Below are 18,569 nucleotides of genomic sequence, written 5' to 3' on the forward strand. Positions count from 1 at the left end.
GGGCATACGATTTACTCGACATGATTCCTATTTCATGAGCCGCCCGCCACCAGCTAAGCCGCATCAATTATGTGCCCTGACCCCGGCCCTATGCCAGTCCACAAATCATCCTCCATACCCCATCGGTGATCATGCACCCATTTATAGCTCCCATGCGGCGCCATGGCTAGCGGCTCAGGCTCCATCCATTTATAAATAAATACCCCTATCCATGTAAATACCCCTATTACCCTAAAAGGCTACGCGTAAAATGATTTCAATGCTTTTCGTAAACTTCGGACTCAATTCACACTTTGAAGACTCCGAAAATAAACAAAACACAAAATGCTGCCAAAATTTATCAGGAAACAGTGATTCTTTGCATCCAGAAGAGCACTCTAACGACGAGGTTGCCTGATGACCTTTTGTAAACCACTCGGGGGTCCTAATCTGCATGTGGAGATCACCATCCGCTTTCCTCTTCGACGAGTTTCGATATGGAACCTACCAGCTTTCTTGGAATAGCTTCAAAATCTACCTGAATTTACCACATATCGGGATTTATTTAGGATATCATATTTACTGGTAAGTTCAACAAGGCTTTGCTCCTTCATGTAGAATTATTTTTGTGGTGGATTTCGTAATTTTTAGGGCGATTTTTGTCGAAGTAGTGGTGGAAGCACAGTGGAATTAGTCGCCTTTTTTTCTGTGCGCACTCAATACACCATTGCGTTGTGTGTACAGGCTTTGTGTGTACATGTCCCATTCATTATGCTAATGCTTCGCGGCATATCATTCTTCTGTCTGCTAGCTTGTGTGGCTGGTTAGCACGCTGCTTACTGCCGTTCACTCTTCATGTATGCTGAAGGGTCATGCCGCCGCTGTACAAGGATCGCTATACAAGCCGATCATTTCAGTAGCATGGTTTCATGCAGCTACGCCTCGGTTCAATTCACTGTCATGAGAAGGGGGCTTTGGTGTCCTATGTGGGACACGTTGGGGGTCTTTTGGAATCAGATATTCAGTAACATTGATCCGGGATTGAATCAGGATTGGGATACAAATGGAGTCTGCATGTACAGACAAGCATGCAAGTATCTAAAACATGCACAAATGGGAGCCAGGTCTCATGCGTGACATGGTTTAGTGCATGATGTAGACCCAGGATGTAGAGCGTGAATATGGTGAATATGATATTCAGAATATCTGTGGTTATTTTGATGGATCTTGGATATTATTATTAGTTACCCCCGGTAATGTTTTAACTGAACAATTTGCTAATAAAATAATGATCAGATAAAAGGGGGGAAAGGGTGACATTTTCACCATTTAGAAAGACTTTTAAGATGGTATGTAAAAGAATGTAGTGTGTAGTGTAAGCAATCACTGAATCAGTCGGGGGTTTGTATTTCTAGTAGATTTTAGGGGCTGTGCAATAATCCCAGGCAATAAATTTCCAGACGGCTCGCCAAAAATTGCTTGGCCCCCCCTCTCGGCCGGCCTGCCTATTAGCGTTTCCGTACGGGTTTCCAAAGCCTTTTTAGTGTTTTATTTAAAAGGCGCCACAAGAATGCGTGCCAAAATCACTTGCCCCCCCCCCCCCCTCAGCTTGCCAAAAATGTCTTGCCCTCCCCCCATTTTACCCTCCCCAGGGCTCATACTTATTGCACAGCCCCTAATTATGAGCCCCGGGGAGGGTAAAATTGGGGGGGGGGAAGAAATTTTTGGTGAGCCGAATGGGGGGGGAGGGCAAGCAATTTTTGGCCAGCCGAGAGGGGGGAGGGGCAAACAATTTTATGGCTCATTCATGGGGCACCTTTTAAACCCATGTACGATCTTTTTCAGAATATACCTTTATTTTGTTCAAAACCGATTTTTTTTGGCATATTTGTAATTATGTTCCAACTTAAATCTATGAACAAACTCAGGGTTCGATTTAGAAAATAAAATTTACATGCACAACTCTGATTTTTTCCTCAAAATGGGCCGAATAACACAAAATTTTGCATGCACAGGCAAAATTCTACATGCACAGAGCCAAAGTTACATGCATAATTTGTGAAAGTTACATGCATTTGTGCATGTAAAACCCCTCTAAATCGAATCCTGAGCAAACTGTCAAATTCGCCTTATTTGTAGTAAAACAGGATGATTTTCTGTTGGTCTGACATATTATCATAATTTTTAGATTATGATAATACAAAAATGTATGTCGGAACGACTCGCAAATCGTAGTCTCCTATGAAGCCAGTTTGGTTACCCTCCCTCCACATTTGACATGTAAAGGGGGGCACAGATTTTTTGGCAGACCAAGAGGGGGGGGCCCAGGGGGTCACTCCCATTGTGGCCTGTACACCATCCGCGATAATCAACTTTTGAAAAGCACCCTAACAAGGATTTAACCCTTGGCTAAAACGACACCCTAAACAGGGATTTCATTCCTAACATCAAATTTCATACCCTAAATTTCATTTCCGCGTGTTTCAAATTGCAATTTTGCTACCCTTTTTCCAATTTTTCATGTTTTTGACACCCTAAACGCGATACTGGCGTGTATCGTGCCTTCCCACTAAAAAACTTGACCCTTTTACGCGTTTTCATTATCGCGGATGGTGTGCAGGCCACAATGGGAGTGACCCCCCCGGGGGAGGGGCAAGCAATTTTTGTGGGCTGTTCGGATATACCGGGTGTCCCAAAAAAAGGTTACATGTAGATTTTTGAAAATAATCTAAGTTAATGTAAGCAAATATAAATGTCATTTTCATGACATTTTCTATGTACCCTTTACTAGTACCCCTGTGAATGTCAAGTTCACAGCGTGCGATATAGCCCGAATTCCACGAATTCCTGAGTAAGCTGTTCTAAGGCAACACGAGTTTCGCTGTCCGCATACGGCGCACAGTGCATAATGGCGGGTCATTTGATTAGGTCCAGCCATAGCATGACCTGTGCAGAATATTATTCTGTTGAACAGATAATTAATTTTGCTCAGTTTTATTTAGTCAAAAAATGAACAATATGCAGCAGCGATTTCAACTTAACAAAACCCAAACAAAGCCTGGATGGAAATTGTTATATATTTCATTAGGTTGTTGGCAGGAGGGAGGCCTACATCATGCAGAAATGCTTTCACTATAAAGTGTTCCTCTTTTATGACCATTTTCCTTTATTTTTTACCATAAAGAGTCAGAAAGCTTTATAAAGATGTGAAATATTGAATTGTCAATATTATTCTTTAGTGCAATAAGTTTTTAACCATAAAAATAATAAATACAAGAAAAATAAAAAGTAATAGAAAAAATAGAAACCAAAGATGTACTTGTGTTTAACTTTCGTTGTAACGATATTTTGATGATTATAGTCACTCTTGACACTACTGTCATCTTGCGCTCATAAGTTAATTTTCTTTTAAGATACGGAGTTGAAACATAGCTGACAATTACTCTAAGGGTGAATAAATAATACCTGAAAAAATTACAGTGTTTTGTTGTACCATCTCAAAATGCTGTTCATTTTCTACATGTACATGTAACCTTTTTATGGGACACCTTGTATTTCCCTGGATATTTCCTTGTATGATTTCTCGTGCTGCTTTTGGGATTGCCAAAAAATTCAGCACAAATAAAATGCAGGTTTTAAAATAATTTCTCATTATAAACCATTTGATGGGAATTTAAACTACGGTACCAAAAGTTGGGCCGGGGGGAGCCAATGATGAAAATGTTGACACATTTTTCGTAACTATTGGTTTCTATGGGACAGGAATTTTCAAAAGTCATGTGGAAAATCTCCAAAAATTCGGACATGCCCAATTGGCCTATCAAATCATGGGTTTCAGGGTTTGGCAACTCTGCCTGCTTTCCACAGTTTTAGGCACTCAAATATTGATAAATTTGTGAGATGCACAGTTTGCGCACGTCCATAATTAATTGCCAGCAGTTTGCCCACTTGTTCTGTTTGGCCATCTCACCTTGCTTGCCACTGAGTAAAAGCAGAAGTGAAGACGATGAGCGGGAATGAAAGGGGAGCAGCATGGGAGAACTGGGGCCTCCGGGTGTGGGGGAGCAACATTTTCAAATTGTTCCGCTGCACCGCTATAATAACTTGACTGGGATAAAATAGGGTGAAAATTGGTAAATCTTTCATAAAAGCTTTGTGTTTGTTAACACTATACTTTTCCAGATGGGTGCTAACACTAAGCTACCTCACCCATCTGAACAAGGCTTTGTTTACAAAACATGCTATTATGAAACATATTAATTACTTGATTGTTAATCTTCGATTTAACCATGGGGTCTATGACAATAACATAGATTTTGGGCATACATTGTACATGTAGGCATTTTTTTTTACTTCCCAGGCTGAACAAACCCAACGGCTAATGGCCCGACCCAATGCCCCTCAGACTAGACTAGACTTTTGCATGGAGGGCTATATTGGATTATAATTTGTAATAATAATGATTATAATGTTTTGTGATCTTTCTGGTGGTTTCCCTGGGGTTAGGGGGCAGGGACTTGCCGAATGCCCGGGATGTACAAGAAAATATTGCCCCACAATGTACATGTTTGTAACAATTTCAAAATTACGCCCCGCCTAAGTCCCCGCTTATCCTCGGGTCCCGGGGCAGGGACTGCAACTGACAGACCCATTATGAGGAGTGTCACCCCTGGTAGGGAAATTATTTAAATTTTATTTTACACTTTTTTTCTCTTTTATTTGACACCACTCGGGGAGGGGGCAGGTGTCATATACTTTTTGGCATTTCAAAATATGAAAAGGACTCATATCAACATTGACCCGGGTGTCACTCCTGGTTCCAGGGGAAAAGAAATATTGTTATTACTAATACATGTACTAGGCGGTCACCTGTATTCGGTGGTTCTTGGCTGTCATGATTACCTATACCCATACCACAGTTTATATACTAATTTGACCTCATAACTCTGAAATGACCTTCCAAAAATTTGGCTTTAAATGGTGACTGTACCCACCAAGTTTCATGCCCATACAACTGTTTATACTGATTTGACCTCAGATGGCCCCTGGTGACCCTGGCTCTAACCCCTCGTCGCCAAATATGTGCCTGGACACCTCGAATAAGCCGTAAAGTCCCCCTCTGGTCATTTGTACTTTTTTACATATTTGCAAAGAGCATGTTTCAGGGATTAAAATGACACCTCAATGAACTTCATATGACAATCAGAAGCGAAGTTATGGCTTGTTATAGGTTGCCATGAATCAAAAAGCGAAACCAAGAAAAAACGTGCTCAAAGTTAGGGAAGCAAAATCACCTTTCATCAGATGGGCCTCAGAAAATGTAGATTATTTCATATTTCCACTTATTTCTTTAAAATAAAACTTTGTATGTGTTTAGAAGAAAGCTTAAACATTTCAAATCTGCAAAAATCTCAACTTCGCTTAAAATACGAGATTTGCATATATTTTCACATGTAGCTCGAAATGAAGTTTGCCGAGTTTACGGCTCATTCGCCGCGTCCAGCCACATATAATGTAGTTAATCAGACACACAAATATGATGTTGTGACTCGGACATGTTCTTATTCTTGAGTGCCGTTTCACACAGGGTTGACATACTATCTTAGATTAAGTTAGATACATAAGGTTGACATCCTGATACATGAATATCAGAGGGTGTAAGACACTACAGACTGTACCCACCCATATGACAAATTGACCTCAGATAACCCCTAGTGACCCCCAAATGACCTTCCCAAAATTTGGCTCTAAATGGTGACTGTACCCACCAAGTTTCATGCCCATCCAACAGTTACTAATTTGACCTCAGATATCCCCTTGTGACCCCAAAATGACCTTCCAAAATTTTGGCTCTAAATGTTGACTGTACCCACCAAGTTCCATGCCCATATGACAGTTTTTACTAATTTGACCTCAGATAACCCCTGGATGACATTGGGTAACCTTGACCCACAAAACAAACTTGTTCTGTTCTGGTTCATGATGCACCCACCCACCAAGTTTGAGGAACATGCGACCCCTAAATAGTCAGACAGACAGATGGACAGACAGATAGATCATAGACGTTGCTTATTATTACTGTACTGACTCAAGTATAGTCTCACACATTTTTAAGTGAAAAATAAGGTAGACTATATAGGCCAAGGGCATTTAGAAATCCGTTTTTGAAAGTGGGGGACACAGTCAATGACCATTATTGGTCAATAATCTTTGGCGAGACGATTGTCGCACATGTGTGACGAGGGTTGTCTGTAGGGGGATGTGCCCCCCCCGAGAAGTGGGAAAAGCGTTCAAAATGAAGCCCCAACTGAAGCCATTTGGTGCACCATTTTAGCACTACGGGTGTCCAAAACAACTGAAAGCGACCACTTATGGGGCGGGTGTCTGAGAGGGCACTCACATTTAAAGGTGGTTCCGGTGTGTGTGGTGCTCAAGGCTCCCTTTTCCCACATTTGGATTATGCTCCAGTTCTTTAAACTTAGACAACTGTAGATCTTTAGCTAAAACTTTGGGTTTTTTTAGCTCCACCGTCAATAATTTGGCCCAATTTTAGTTCACTAGACCCTTAAAAATGTTAAAATTTCAGTTCATCAAGTCTCTCTTTTGCCCAAAAATCAGTTCTTAGTTTCCAAGTTGAATGCCCCCCCCTCCCCCGGGCCATGCAGATGCCCATGATGCATGCCATGTATTGATGTTGAAGTCAGCATTGAGTCCATCTTGATATTGACTTTGGTGAAAAAATGTGATGGGTCTTGCACATCGACGGACCCGCAGTAGTTTTCACAGGCTTTTGGGCTGAGGAACCCACCCACCTTCAAGCAATTCCTTAAGGGGGTACTACACCCCTGCTCAATTTTGTGCCTATTTTTGTATTTTTCTCAAAAATTATAGTGCATTGGTGACAAGTAAGAATAGTATATTATAGGGGCAAGGACCACAACTACTGCACTGGAAATTTTATTTCAGCACAGACAACAGTTGTGGAGTTACAGTAAAAAATGAGGGAAACCCAGTATTTGATCAATAGATCAATAACTACTTGCCTTGAGTTGCTGAATTTTCAGTGCAGTAGTTGTAGTCCTTGCCCCTATAATATAAATATCTTACTTGTATCAAATGCGCTATAATTTTTGAGAAAAATGCAAAAATAGGCACCAAATTGGCAAGGGGTGTAGTACCCCCTTAAGTAATCACAGGCCAGTGATTTCTCTTCTCTTTTCCTCCCTTTTCTCTTTTTCTCCCCTTTTTCTTCTCTTTTCCCCTTTTCTCTCTTTCTTTTCTCCCTTTTATTTGGGGGGAGGGGGCAAAATGTGTGGGTGTGTGTGTCTGTGAGGCGGGGCATTTGATATTGTGTCCCCACATATCCCACTGTCCCTACCCGATTTACACCCTTGATATAGATTGAGACCATTTCATGGATCGGTAAAAATATTCAAGGTACATTGTACGGTACATGATCTTGCACACATACATTTGTACAACAGCGTTCCAGCTTTGACTTACGTTTGGCGGACAGAATGGAGGAAACTTAAAGTGAAAGATATCCTACTTAAAGGAACTTTTTCTAGGGCGAAATTTTGTGTAGAAACTGAATCTGACATTCAAATCGAAAATGAGGCGAATATTATACTTTTTTCCAAATCAATTGTCACCCGAACCTTTGAGTTTCTACCCCTGCTACGAAAATAAAGAAATATATGGATCCCATTCAATGCTTTTAATATCACAATTGTACCCTTGTTACACAATTAGCATAGAAAATTAGGCACTATTTGATAGTTTTCATGTTCATACACTCACAGGAAATTAGCAAGTCAAAATTTTGTCACCCCAAAACGGCCACTTTCGGCCATTATTATGTTTTGATGGATCCAAGTTGTGATAATATTGGATCCAACACATAATAATGATAAAATTGGATGCTTTACGCCCAATATTTATTGGTCTCGCTATGAGTTTTAAAATATTGGACTCGACTCACGTCTCGTCCAATATTTTAAAACTCATAGCTTCGACTCAATAAATATGGGTTTCAACCGATCCAATTTTATATCAAAATTGGACCAAAAGAATTTTTTCAAAATCAGTGAAAAATAAGGGCTTTAGTGCCAAAATCTGAAAATATGTGACATTTTGCCCCTAAAAACGTTTTTAGTAATCAAGAATTTTGGCATAACATCATAAATATTTGGTGGGTATGTTATCCCAGAATTTTGAGGTGGTGGGTCTGTGGGAGCTGACTGTATACCGGTAAAAGGGGGTAATGGGTATTTGGAGCTGCGAAAAAAGTAAGAGGGGGTCTTTTGGAACTGCGAACAGTCAAACTCAAGGGTCTTTCTTGGCTTTCTGGTTGAAAATTGCCTGAAAAAAATGTGAGGAATGAACAATTTTTTTTTGTAAACCTACGTTAAATTCACACCATTGATTTACACACAATTAAACAATGTAAAATTCGAACAAACATTTTAAATTGTTAACCCTAACCCAACTAGGTCTCACTAAAGCTCACTATCAAAACCACTCTACGTGCATGCATTCAACGGGACTTGATGACTTAATGCAGCCTAAGTCATAAATACCCAGGGAATTGCTGCCCTGGGCAGCCAAACCTCGTCGGTGATCGTCACAGTGCGTGGCATGCGAGGGGTTGCAAGTTCGAATCCTGGGGGTACCAAGTGACTTTTTTCTTTACCTTCTCTCCTTTTTCGTTTCTTCTTTCCCTTCCGATAGCAAAAAAAAAACATGTGTAGGGTTAGGGTTAATGCCTTATTCTTGACCCCAATCTACTATACATATAATATTCAATGCAACTGGAACATTTTAAAGCTAAACTTTCAACTGGCAAAGATGACCTTTGACCTGTAATTTATTACAGGTTTATAAACATTGACCCATACCCATATGTGATGCCATCAAACAAAATCATTTGGAATTTCGAAATATTAAATTGTCAGTTTCTTATAGGAATTTTAGGATAGTAAAAGCATAATATACAAAGCTGGGTCACTCCATATGATATCAAGGAGTCCCCCACCTGACCCCCTCAGATTTGCTTTATATTTTAGTCATAAAGTTTATTGTATTTATACAATAAACAAATTTACCTCCTGTGGAAGAGACTAACCCTGGTCCATAGCTTGTGCTTGGACAAATCAATATGATTGATTTATTGATTGGTTGCCTAGTAATGGCTTTATATAAGGACCAATGAGGTTTAAGGTCTATTGTTTGAAGTAGCCAATGGGAAGTGGTTAATAACCTTCTGACACTGCCAGTGGTTCAGGGATTAGGCACATTTTTATCTGTCATGGAAGGAGAAGGTTGTGTCTCCAATGTGAAAAAAATTAGGTTTCATAATAGGAGGAATTCAATCACCAGGGTGCCATGGGGTAGTAAGCCAGGGGTCATCCTACGTTCTCAATTTTTCTCCCAAAAATATAATAGGAGTTTCCGAGTTCTCGTAGCCCGCTGCTACCACGATTGTTTTTTCTTAGGCCCAAAGCCTTAACAAGTAAGTCTAAAATGTACAAGTATAGTACATGTTGTACATAGGGGAGGATAACCTCAGGAATTAAAAAAAAAAAAAAAAATAGGCACAGGTTTGGCTATTATTCGGGAATATATACTGGGTGCAGCTCGTACCTCTTCCTTACACAAAAGGTGTCTTGTAAAGTTGAGATAAATTATCTAAAATATCCTTGCCTTTGTCAATGACATCAAGGGCGTACATTTTCAAGAGATTCTGTAAAGGTTTTTAACGGTGTTATTAAGCCTGGGGAATTAAGCTATCAAAAAGGATAGCTAGGGTTCATGAAGAGGCTTATAGAATCACAAGTGAAAAAAAAAAAAAGGGGGGGTTGGGCAAATTTCTGTGCCATAAATTTGTTTGGCGGTAAAAAGGGACAGGGCCACAAATTTAATCTTGAATCCAATTATATGAAAATAATTGGATCACCATAGGTAATTGTATAAGTGTTTACAAATAGTAATAATTAAGTAACTAATAAATTTGAGAAATAGTGCATGAGAAGTTGAACGAAATATGTCAAATATCAGATTACTTTCCTGAATGTTTCGGCTTCAGGAAAGTAGGATTAATGTATATGCACTTTTCTAAGGAATTTATATTAAAGGATTGACTCAATAAATGTATGTAAACTTCTCTAGAGAAATTTTCTCTTGAAAAGTTAAGCCAAGTTTGATGTACAAGCTGTATCAAAATGATTGGTACCCATCACTTTGATGGTTATTGATAAGCCTGCTTCTTCCAAATGCAACATTGGATCCTCTTGAAATTGTCATGATTTATTGTTACATGACTGTTTATGACATTAATCAACAAATTATGTGGATCATACATGGCATTTGGATGTGGTAACCATGTCCATAATCACTGGAAACCGATGGGTACCAATCATTTTGATACAGCCTGTATTATAACGGTAGGGGAGATTGGGGTTAGTTGGAACACTGGGTAAGTTGAAACATTGTATTTTTTTCTGACACAAAAAATTAATTTGGTAAAATACTGGCACCTAGTAATAGGTATTAGTAAGGGTCATTCACCAAATTAGCAACAGCACTGATGCCCCACCAGTGTTGGCTTGGGAAAGGAATATCTGTTTTTTGACTTACTGACTAATTTTTATACCCCTCAGAAAAGATGCATTATCTCCATGTTGTTTGAAGATTCAGGGGATTATTTTTTGAGTATCATAAGCACTAGTAGTAAGTCCCAGAATAATGTTAAATAAAAGTTTTATTGTATTTCTTCTTTTGTGTAATGAACTTTGAAATGTAAAAATAGGCATTGGGGTTAGTTGAAACTTTTGAGGTGGGGTTAGTTGAAACATGAAAATCGCATAGAAAAATATGGTTAAAAATTTGACTTTTTAAAAATTTGTAACATGTTTACCATTTCTTCAATATTGCTTTAATATGGTTAAAAAGCAATAATACAAGCAAAAAGTGCACACAGAAAGTACATTTTATAATATTTTAGGCTTCTCATATTTTGGTCCATGGTGACACTCGTCACCTTGTGTCCAAAGTATTGAACCGCACTCCCACATAATATATTTATTTATTTTTTCACACTGATTGTATGTTAAAGGGTGCCTTCAAGGGAAGTATAACCCTAACAACACAATAATAATTATTTTGAAATTTTTACAAGCCGTGTTTCAACTAACCTCACCCTATGTTTCAACTTACCCCAGGGGCGGGGTTAGTTGAAACACTTTTTTTCAAATTTTCAAATTGGATTATATGAATAATCATAAACAGGTCCAATAAAGTTTAAGGCTGTATTTGTAGCATATATGTATATGTTTATACTGATATGGCTAGTGTTTCTTGAAAGTAATCGGTTTATGCGTTAAAAAGACGATTTTGTAAAAAATGTTTCAACTAACCCCAATCTCCCCTACCCTTTGGGTCCGCATTTTATTGGATAAGCTGAAGATAAATCCAATTCTGGTTTACAAATAAATGGAGATACTCCTGACAGATATGCCAGCAAAACTTTTGAGTAAAATGTGTCTCATTTCATCTGGGGTAATAAAGTTTATTGTATTTATACAATAAACAAATTTACCTCCTGTGGAAGAGACTAACCCTGGTCCATAGTTTGTGCTTGGACAAATCAATATGATTGATTTATTGATTGGTTGCCTAGTAATGGCTTTATATAAGGACCAATGAGGTTTAAGGTCTATTGTTTGAAGTAGCCAATGGGAAGTGGTTAATAACCTTCTGACACTGCCAGTGGTTCAGGGATTAGGCACATTTTTATCTGTCATGGAAGGAGAAGGTTGTGTCTCCAATGTGAAAAAAATTTTCCCACCCACCACACCCAAAAATTTAGGTCATATCCCAGTATTCAATACCTTTGTAGACAGTCACTTGGGAGCATTAGTTGGCTGGGAAGGCATCCATATCGCACGGGTATAGAGGTACATAGACCTAAAGGGTATTGCAGTCTCCGTGTTAATGGTAGCTTCTGGGCATGGGCAAATTACCAGGAAGAGGCGGTTAAGCTGACCAAGGGAGAGGATTCAATAAGTGCACATTTTAACTTCTCTTTGAGAGGTTAGGCCACATTTGGGTATACAGATCTAGGTGTTCAGGAAATCCTTTAAAAGGGTTCTGTAGATTGCGAATACATTGCTGTTAACTTCTTTAAAGTTGGGCCACACTTGGCGAGTGTGGAAAGGGCTTGAGAATACCCTGGAGGGCCCCGTATCTTACATGAAATTAATTTGGGTTAACTTCTCTGCAAGAAGAGGAGTTGGGCCACACTTGTGTGTGGGCCAGGGAAATTCCCCGGAGGGCCCTGTATCTTATGAGGAATTAAATTGGGTTAACTTATGCGAAAAGAGAAGTTGGGCCACACTTGCATGTGTGCAAAGGGGCGGAGGAAATTCCCTGGAGGGCCCCGTAGCTTACGAGGAATTTGGGTTAACTTCTTTGCGAGACAAGAAGTGGGGCCACACTTGCGTGTGTGCAAAAGGGCTTGGGGTAATACCCTGGAGGGCCCCATATTCATTAATTCATTTTCATTCATTCATTTCTTTCATGCATTTCTTTCATGCATTTAAAATGTATTGTACAAGGAATTAACTTGGGTTAACTTCTCTCTGAGAAGTTGGCCTCGTATTAAATTCATTCATTTTCATTCATTCATTCATTCTTCATTGCATCTTACAAGGAATTAATTTTGGTTAACGTCTCTATGATAAGATAAGATTGGGCCACACTTTGTGTGTGTGCAAAAGGGCCCAGGAAAATTCCCTGGAGGGTCCGTATCTTATACAAGGAATTAAGTTGGGTTAACTTCTCTGTGAGAAGTTGGGCCACACTTTGTTTCCGGAGAGGCTCCGTACCTTACGGATAAGTAGTGTAGGCATGAGCTCGGGAAATTACCGGGAGGGCCCCGTATCTTACGGGTGAGTAATTTAGGAATTGGCTCGGGAAATTCCCGGGAGGGCCCCGTATCTTACGGGTGAGCCAACACTGTGTGTAGATGGGAACAGACTCTGTATTTACGGGGAAAGTAAAGACTATCCAGGTCAAAAATTGTGGCGGTAAAAAAGGGACAGGGCCACAAATTTAATCTTGAATCCAATTATATGAAAATAATTGGATCACCATAGGTAATTGTATAAGTGTTTACAAATAGTAATAATTAAGTAACTAATAAATTTGAGAAATAGTGCATGAGAAGTTGAACTAAATATGTCAAATATCCAGATTACTTTCCTGAATGTTTCCGGCTTCAGGAAAGTAGGATTAATGTATATGCACTTTTCTAAGGAATTTATATTAAAGGATTGACTCAATAAATGTATGTAAACTTCTCTGGAGAAATTTTCTCTTGAAAAGTTAAGCCAAGTTTGATGTATTATAACGGTACCCTTTGGGTCCGCATTTTATTGGATAAGCTGAAGATAAATCCAATTCTGGTTTACAAATAAATGGAGATACTCCTGACAGATATGCCAGCAAAACTTTTGAGTAAAATGTGTCTCATTTCATCTGGGGGTAATATGTTGTACCTGCAAATTTGAGGTCTTAAAGCTCTTACGGATTTTCTGTGGCAGCCATTGAAAGTTGGAGTAGGGGAGTCTAAATTTGGACCCAAAAGTTGCCCTTTAAATAAATTTCATCTTTGGGAGTCTGTGCCTTCTTTATAAAAAGAGAGAGAGATCTGAAACTTTGTATACACACTAACTGCATGCCCTATTTGTCAAAAAGTATTAAAAAAATTCTGTAATTGCGCATTGTGTCACGGGGTCATTTAATATGCAAGAAAAAATGTAGTCTCCTACGCAGCCAGTTTGGTTACGCTCCCTCCACACAAACAGTCTGCCAATGACCATGTATACGGCGTTTCTGATTAGCTAAGAGGCGACAATGCAAAGTCAATGAGAACCGAACAGCAGTGCTGCATCCGGGAACTTGATTGCCCGTGGGTTGAACTCCTGGCTAAATAATCAGATACGCAAGCAGCACGTGCTGGATGACGTCATCAGCCGTGGAGACTAGAAAAAATGTAATGTTTTGTAAACTGGCAAGTTTAGCCCCCATACATGTAAATTCACATTTTTTGTCAGATTTATTATTTTTTGTTGTTACTGATGCTATACTAGCTTGAGTATAGAGCCTCTGCCAATGCCCAATATAGTACAAGTAATTATGAGGTCTGCGGCGCTACGCGCCTCTTCACACCTCGGCGCTGCGCGCCTCGAAGTCGGCGCTAGGCGTCTCTACTGTTGGACATCGCGATCCGAGGGAACTGACCAAGTTCTAATGCTATACATGATACATAGGATAAATACAATGCATATCCAAAAAATTGAGGTCACAACTCATTTACATTTCGAACAGCTCCCTCACAAAGATAACATTTATTGCAAATTCAACATTTTTAGGGGCCCAAAGTCGATGTGGTCCACCTTCAAAATTTGGAAAACATCACTTATATATGACTACTAGTCTTAAATTACAACTTTGCTAAGTCCCAGTAATTGTATAGGTTGACTTCATATACAATGTAAAAGACAAGCCCAAAGTTGACCATTTTCTTATGATTGCATGTTAAGAGCCAGTTGTACCCAAATAAGGGGGGTTGTGATAAAAAAAAATTCTCTAAAAAAACATTTTGGTACATATTAACACCAACAACTCACATGTACAATTTGAGCGTGCACAGCGCCCTCGTTCGGCTGAAAAAATTCTTGAAATTTCAGCCTCTCTGAGCCTACACAATGTAGTTTACAAATGGCAAACTTTGGGAGGGGCATAACCACGGCGGCATTCACCATACATAACTTCGCCCAGTCCCATTTCCCAAATATGAAATTTAAAAAGAAGTGAATTTCAGTTTGGCAGAGGTGGGCCTCAAACCCACACCGCAGCTGCATACGGAATCTCCAAGTCCAGCGGGCTAATCCATTGGACCACATGAGTTGTTGGTAGCCAGATTGAATTTTAAACATACATTTTGTATAGGTAACTCCAAGTCTCCAACATTTCTCGGGTATATAATAGAAATACAACACTATCGATTTTGACTGCATCGTGCATGGTATATCGGTCAGTGCAATGTATAGGGAGTCTGCCATTTTCTTGTAGGCCTATAGGCCCCGGAGTATAGACGTTGGGTTTCCCCCCAGTTTATTCAAGATTTTCACAGAGAACCCCCAAGATGTTTTTATAAAATGGAAGATTAGATTACCATAAAAGCGATACAGTAATCTTTATCGGGTTCTATGTAAAAATTATATAGATTTTTCATCATTTTTTTGAGCCATCAGTTTCAGTAAATTCAAAAAATATTTTGACGTACATATAAAATTGAAATAAAATTTTCCCCCTCCTAAACAACACCAACATTGGGTATCACGAATCGTGCTACATGTTGTGCAGTTAATTCCTTTATACACAGAATGCTTCAGTACTTTACACAAATTATATTTCAGCGAAAACCCGCCCACTCCACTATTTTATAAAGATAATCTGACTTCCCTAGAACATGCAATAATTAGCATTGAAACCAAGTTGTTTTTACGCATTTTAAAACACTTTGGCCCGATGGTGAAGGCCACTGTGGGGCATAACATCTTGCGCCATCATCATTCCAACTTGCATTTTGCATTTTTTTGAAGTACCAAATGGTTACATCACAAAAACCAAGAAAAAAAGTTGGGATCTTGATGTGATGGCGTATAAAAACAGCAAATCCATTGTTTTGCTGGAAAATGAAACTTACCATGAAGGTCTTTAATTTCAAACTTGTTTGGACTTTGGTTCTCGATGGCGCGGCCACGGTTGTTTGATGTATATAGAATTGGCTTCATTATTAACTAAATGCAAACTATAGATGGCGCTATTTATCATAAATCATATTTCTTTATTTGCAAGGGTTTGGTGATTAATACTGCCATTAAAACAGTTGGAATAGGTGAAACAAGCAACAAGGAAATTTATAAACATATTTTTATATCAAACAATAAAAAGAATTATTTGTATTAAAAGCTTGAAAGGGTAATTTCCAGTAACTAAATAGCGCCACCAATTGTGTCATTAATAGATACATTTTATATCCAAAAAAGCTTTAAAAATACTATAAAAGTGAATAATTTTGTAAAAGAGGGGAAATTTAAGTTGAGAATGACTCAAAAGCATCTGAATACATTAGCATGATATAACTTTTAGCTGTTTAGGCCTAAAATTTGGTTGTACATGATGTTTTGTTTGAAAAATTAATAAATGATCCCATCAAACAACCGTGCGACCTGTTATGATGCTTTGAAGTTTGCATGAGGGCGCTTTTCATCAAAACATTGGATTTGCTGTTTTTATGCACCATCAAGATCCCAACATTTTTTTATTGCCTCCACCGTGAGGCATACTGTTTTTGCAATGTCTGTGCTTCCGTCCTTCCGTCCGGATGCCATATCTCAGGTATGGATGGGCGGATTGACTTCAGATTTTGAGAATAGGTGGGTCATGGTCAAAAACTCTTGGCTACTTTTTTTTGGGTGAGGTTCAAGGTCATATACTGAGGTAAAAGGTCATTTGAGTTCAGGGGGCTCATTTTCCTTATTTACCTCTTTTCTCAGAGACTAGGGGTCGCATGTTCCTCAAACTTGGTGGGTGGGTGCATCTTGACCCCAGGCAGAACAAGTTTGTATTGGTTAGTGGGTCAAGGTTACCTGAGGTCATGCAGAGGTCATTTGAGGTCAAATTAGCCAAAACTGTCATATGGCCATGAAACAGTCCCCCCCATTAAACATGAAACAGGTACAGTCAACATTTAGAGCCAAATTTTTGGAAGGTCATTTTGGGGTCACCCAGGGTCATCTGAGGTCAAATTAGTAAAACTGTCGTATGGGAATGAAACTTGGTGGGTACAGTCAACATTTAGAGCCTAATTTTTGGAAGGTCATTTTGGTGTCACCCAGGGGTCATCTGAGTTCAAATTAGTAAAAACTGTCGTATAGGCATGAAATTTGGTGGGTACAGTCAAATGTTTGGAAGGTCATTTTGGGGTTATCTAAGGTCATCCAGGGGTCATCTGAGGTCAAATTGGTAAAAACTATCATATGGGCATCAAACTTGGTGGGTACAGTCAACATTTAGAGCCAAATTTTTGGGAGGTCATTTTGGGGTCACCAGGGGTCATTTGAGGTCAAATTAGTTAAAACTATCATATGGGCATGAAACTTAGTGAGTACAGTCAACATTTAGAGCCAAATTTTTGGGACATCATTTTGGGGTCACCCAGGGGTCATCTGAGGTCAAATTAGTAAAAACTGTTGGATGAGCATAAAACTTATTGGGTACAGTCAACATTTAGAGCCAAATTTTCGGAAGGTCATTTTGGGGTCACCAGGGGTCATCTGAGGTCAAATTAGTTTGAACTATCATATGGGCATGAAACTTGGTGAGTACAGTCACATTTAGAGCCAAATTTTTGGGAGGTCATTTTGGGGTCACCCAGGGGTCATCTGAGGTCAAATTAGTAAGAACTGTCGTATGGGCATGACATTTGGTGGGTACAGTCCATCGATATTAAATACAATCAGATGTCTAACGTGCGTACTGAAGAATAGTACGAGTGCGTAACCGCATTTTCGAAAAAAGTTCCACAAATTATGATAATGAGTTCCACAAATTATGATAATTAGTCGAATATCTGTTAATGCGCATGCGCAACATGTACAATATGCCGTACATTGTACATGCAATTTGATGAAATCTTATGCGTCATTTTTGTTCGTCCGATCAAAAAAATTAATGGCGACTCAATTTTCACCGCTTACATTGAAATTTCACAAACTGTTCAAACCCAAGGGAACGTCCTATATTATTATAATACTAGTTCTTTGTTATTATTTACCTAATCCTCTTACGCCGTCTTCGCAATGGATGCCTGGATGTTTATGATGGGTTTTGATCGATTGGCTGTCACTCAATTAATATTTAGTTATATATTTAGTTATAATTGTTTACAGTTATTTTATAATTTTCAGTGAAGAAATGAGTTTGATAATATTATTGAAAATAACACGATATAAATGAATGGGATGAATGGTTTTTTTTAAATGTTTTTTTTTTGTAATCAATATTATTTTTGAATATTATATTACTACTGTTTATTATTATTTATTTATATTATCTATTATTGTTATTTTTATTTATTACTATTATATTATTAAATTATTATTATAAATATTAATCATTATTTTATTATTATTATTATTTATTATTATTACTAGACCTAATATTATTATTACTATTTATTATTTAATATCACTATCTTATTTTTAAATTTGTAAAAATACAATTAAAAAGTAGGCCTACACTGAACTAATTTCAGATTTTTTCTTTATCTTTTTTCTTTTTATAGGCCTTTTCGTTTATTTGTACAGCTAAGTATAATATATTATTTGTTTATGTTATTATTTTTGTTAATTTCTTCAGGTAACTTTCATTTATTTATCATTCATTAATTAATTTAAATTTATTTAGATGGTACTGTAGGCTAGCATAGTAGCATGATTTTAATTTTATAAGTTTGTCAT

The 18,569-nt window shown here is 38.3% G+C and overlaps 1 protein-coding gene across 1 annotated transcript in view; it reads left to right on the forward strand.

Annotated features, from left to right (window-relative positions):
• The first annotated feature begins 315 nt into the window (after positions 1-315).
• Positions 316-18,569, forward strand: part of LOC140146114 (uncharacterized) — a 36,137-nt gene continuing 17,883 nt past the window's right edge. The window contains exon 1 of the mRNA XM_072167867.1: positions 316-564. The gene's annotated coding sequence lies outside the window, so the exon portion shown is untranslated. The remainder of the gene's footprint in view (positions 565-18,569) is intronic.

Source organism: Amphiura filiformis, chromosome 1 (genome assembly GCF_039555335.1).
Source record: "Amphiura filiformis chromosome 1, Afil_fr2py, whole genome shotgun sequence".
Lineage (NCBI taxonomy): Eukaryota > Metazoa > Echinodermata > Ophiuroidea > Amphilepidida > Amphiuridae > Amphiura > Amphiura filiformis.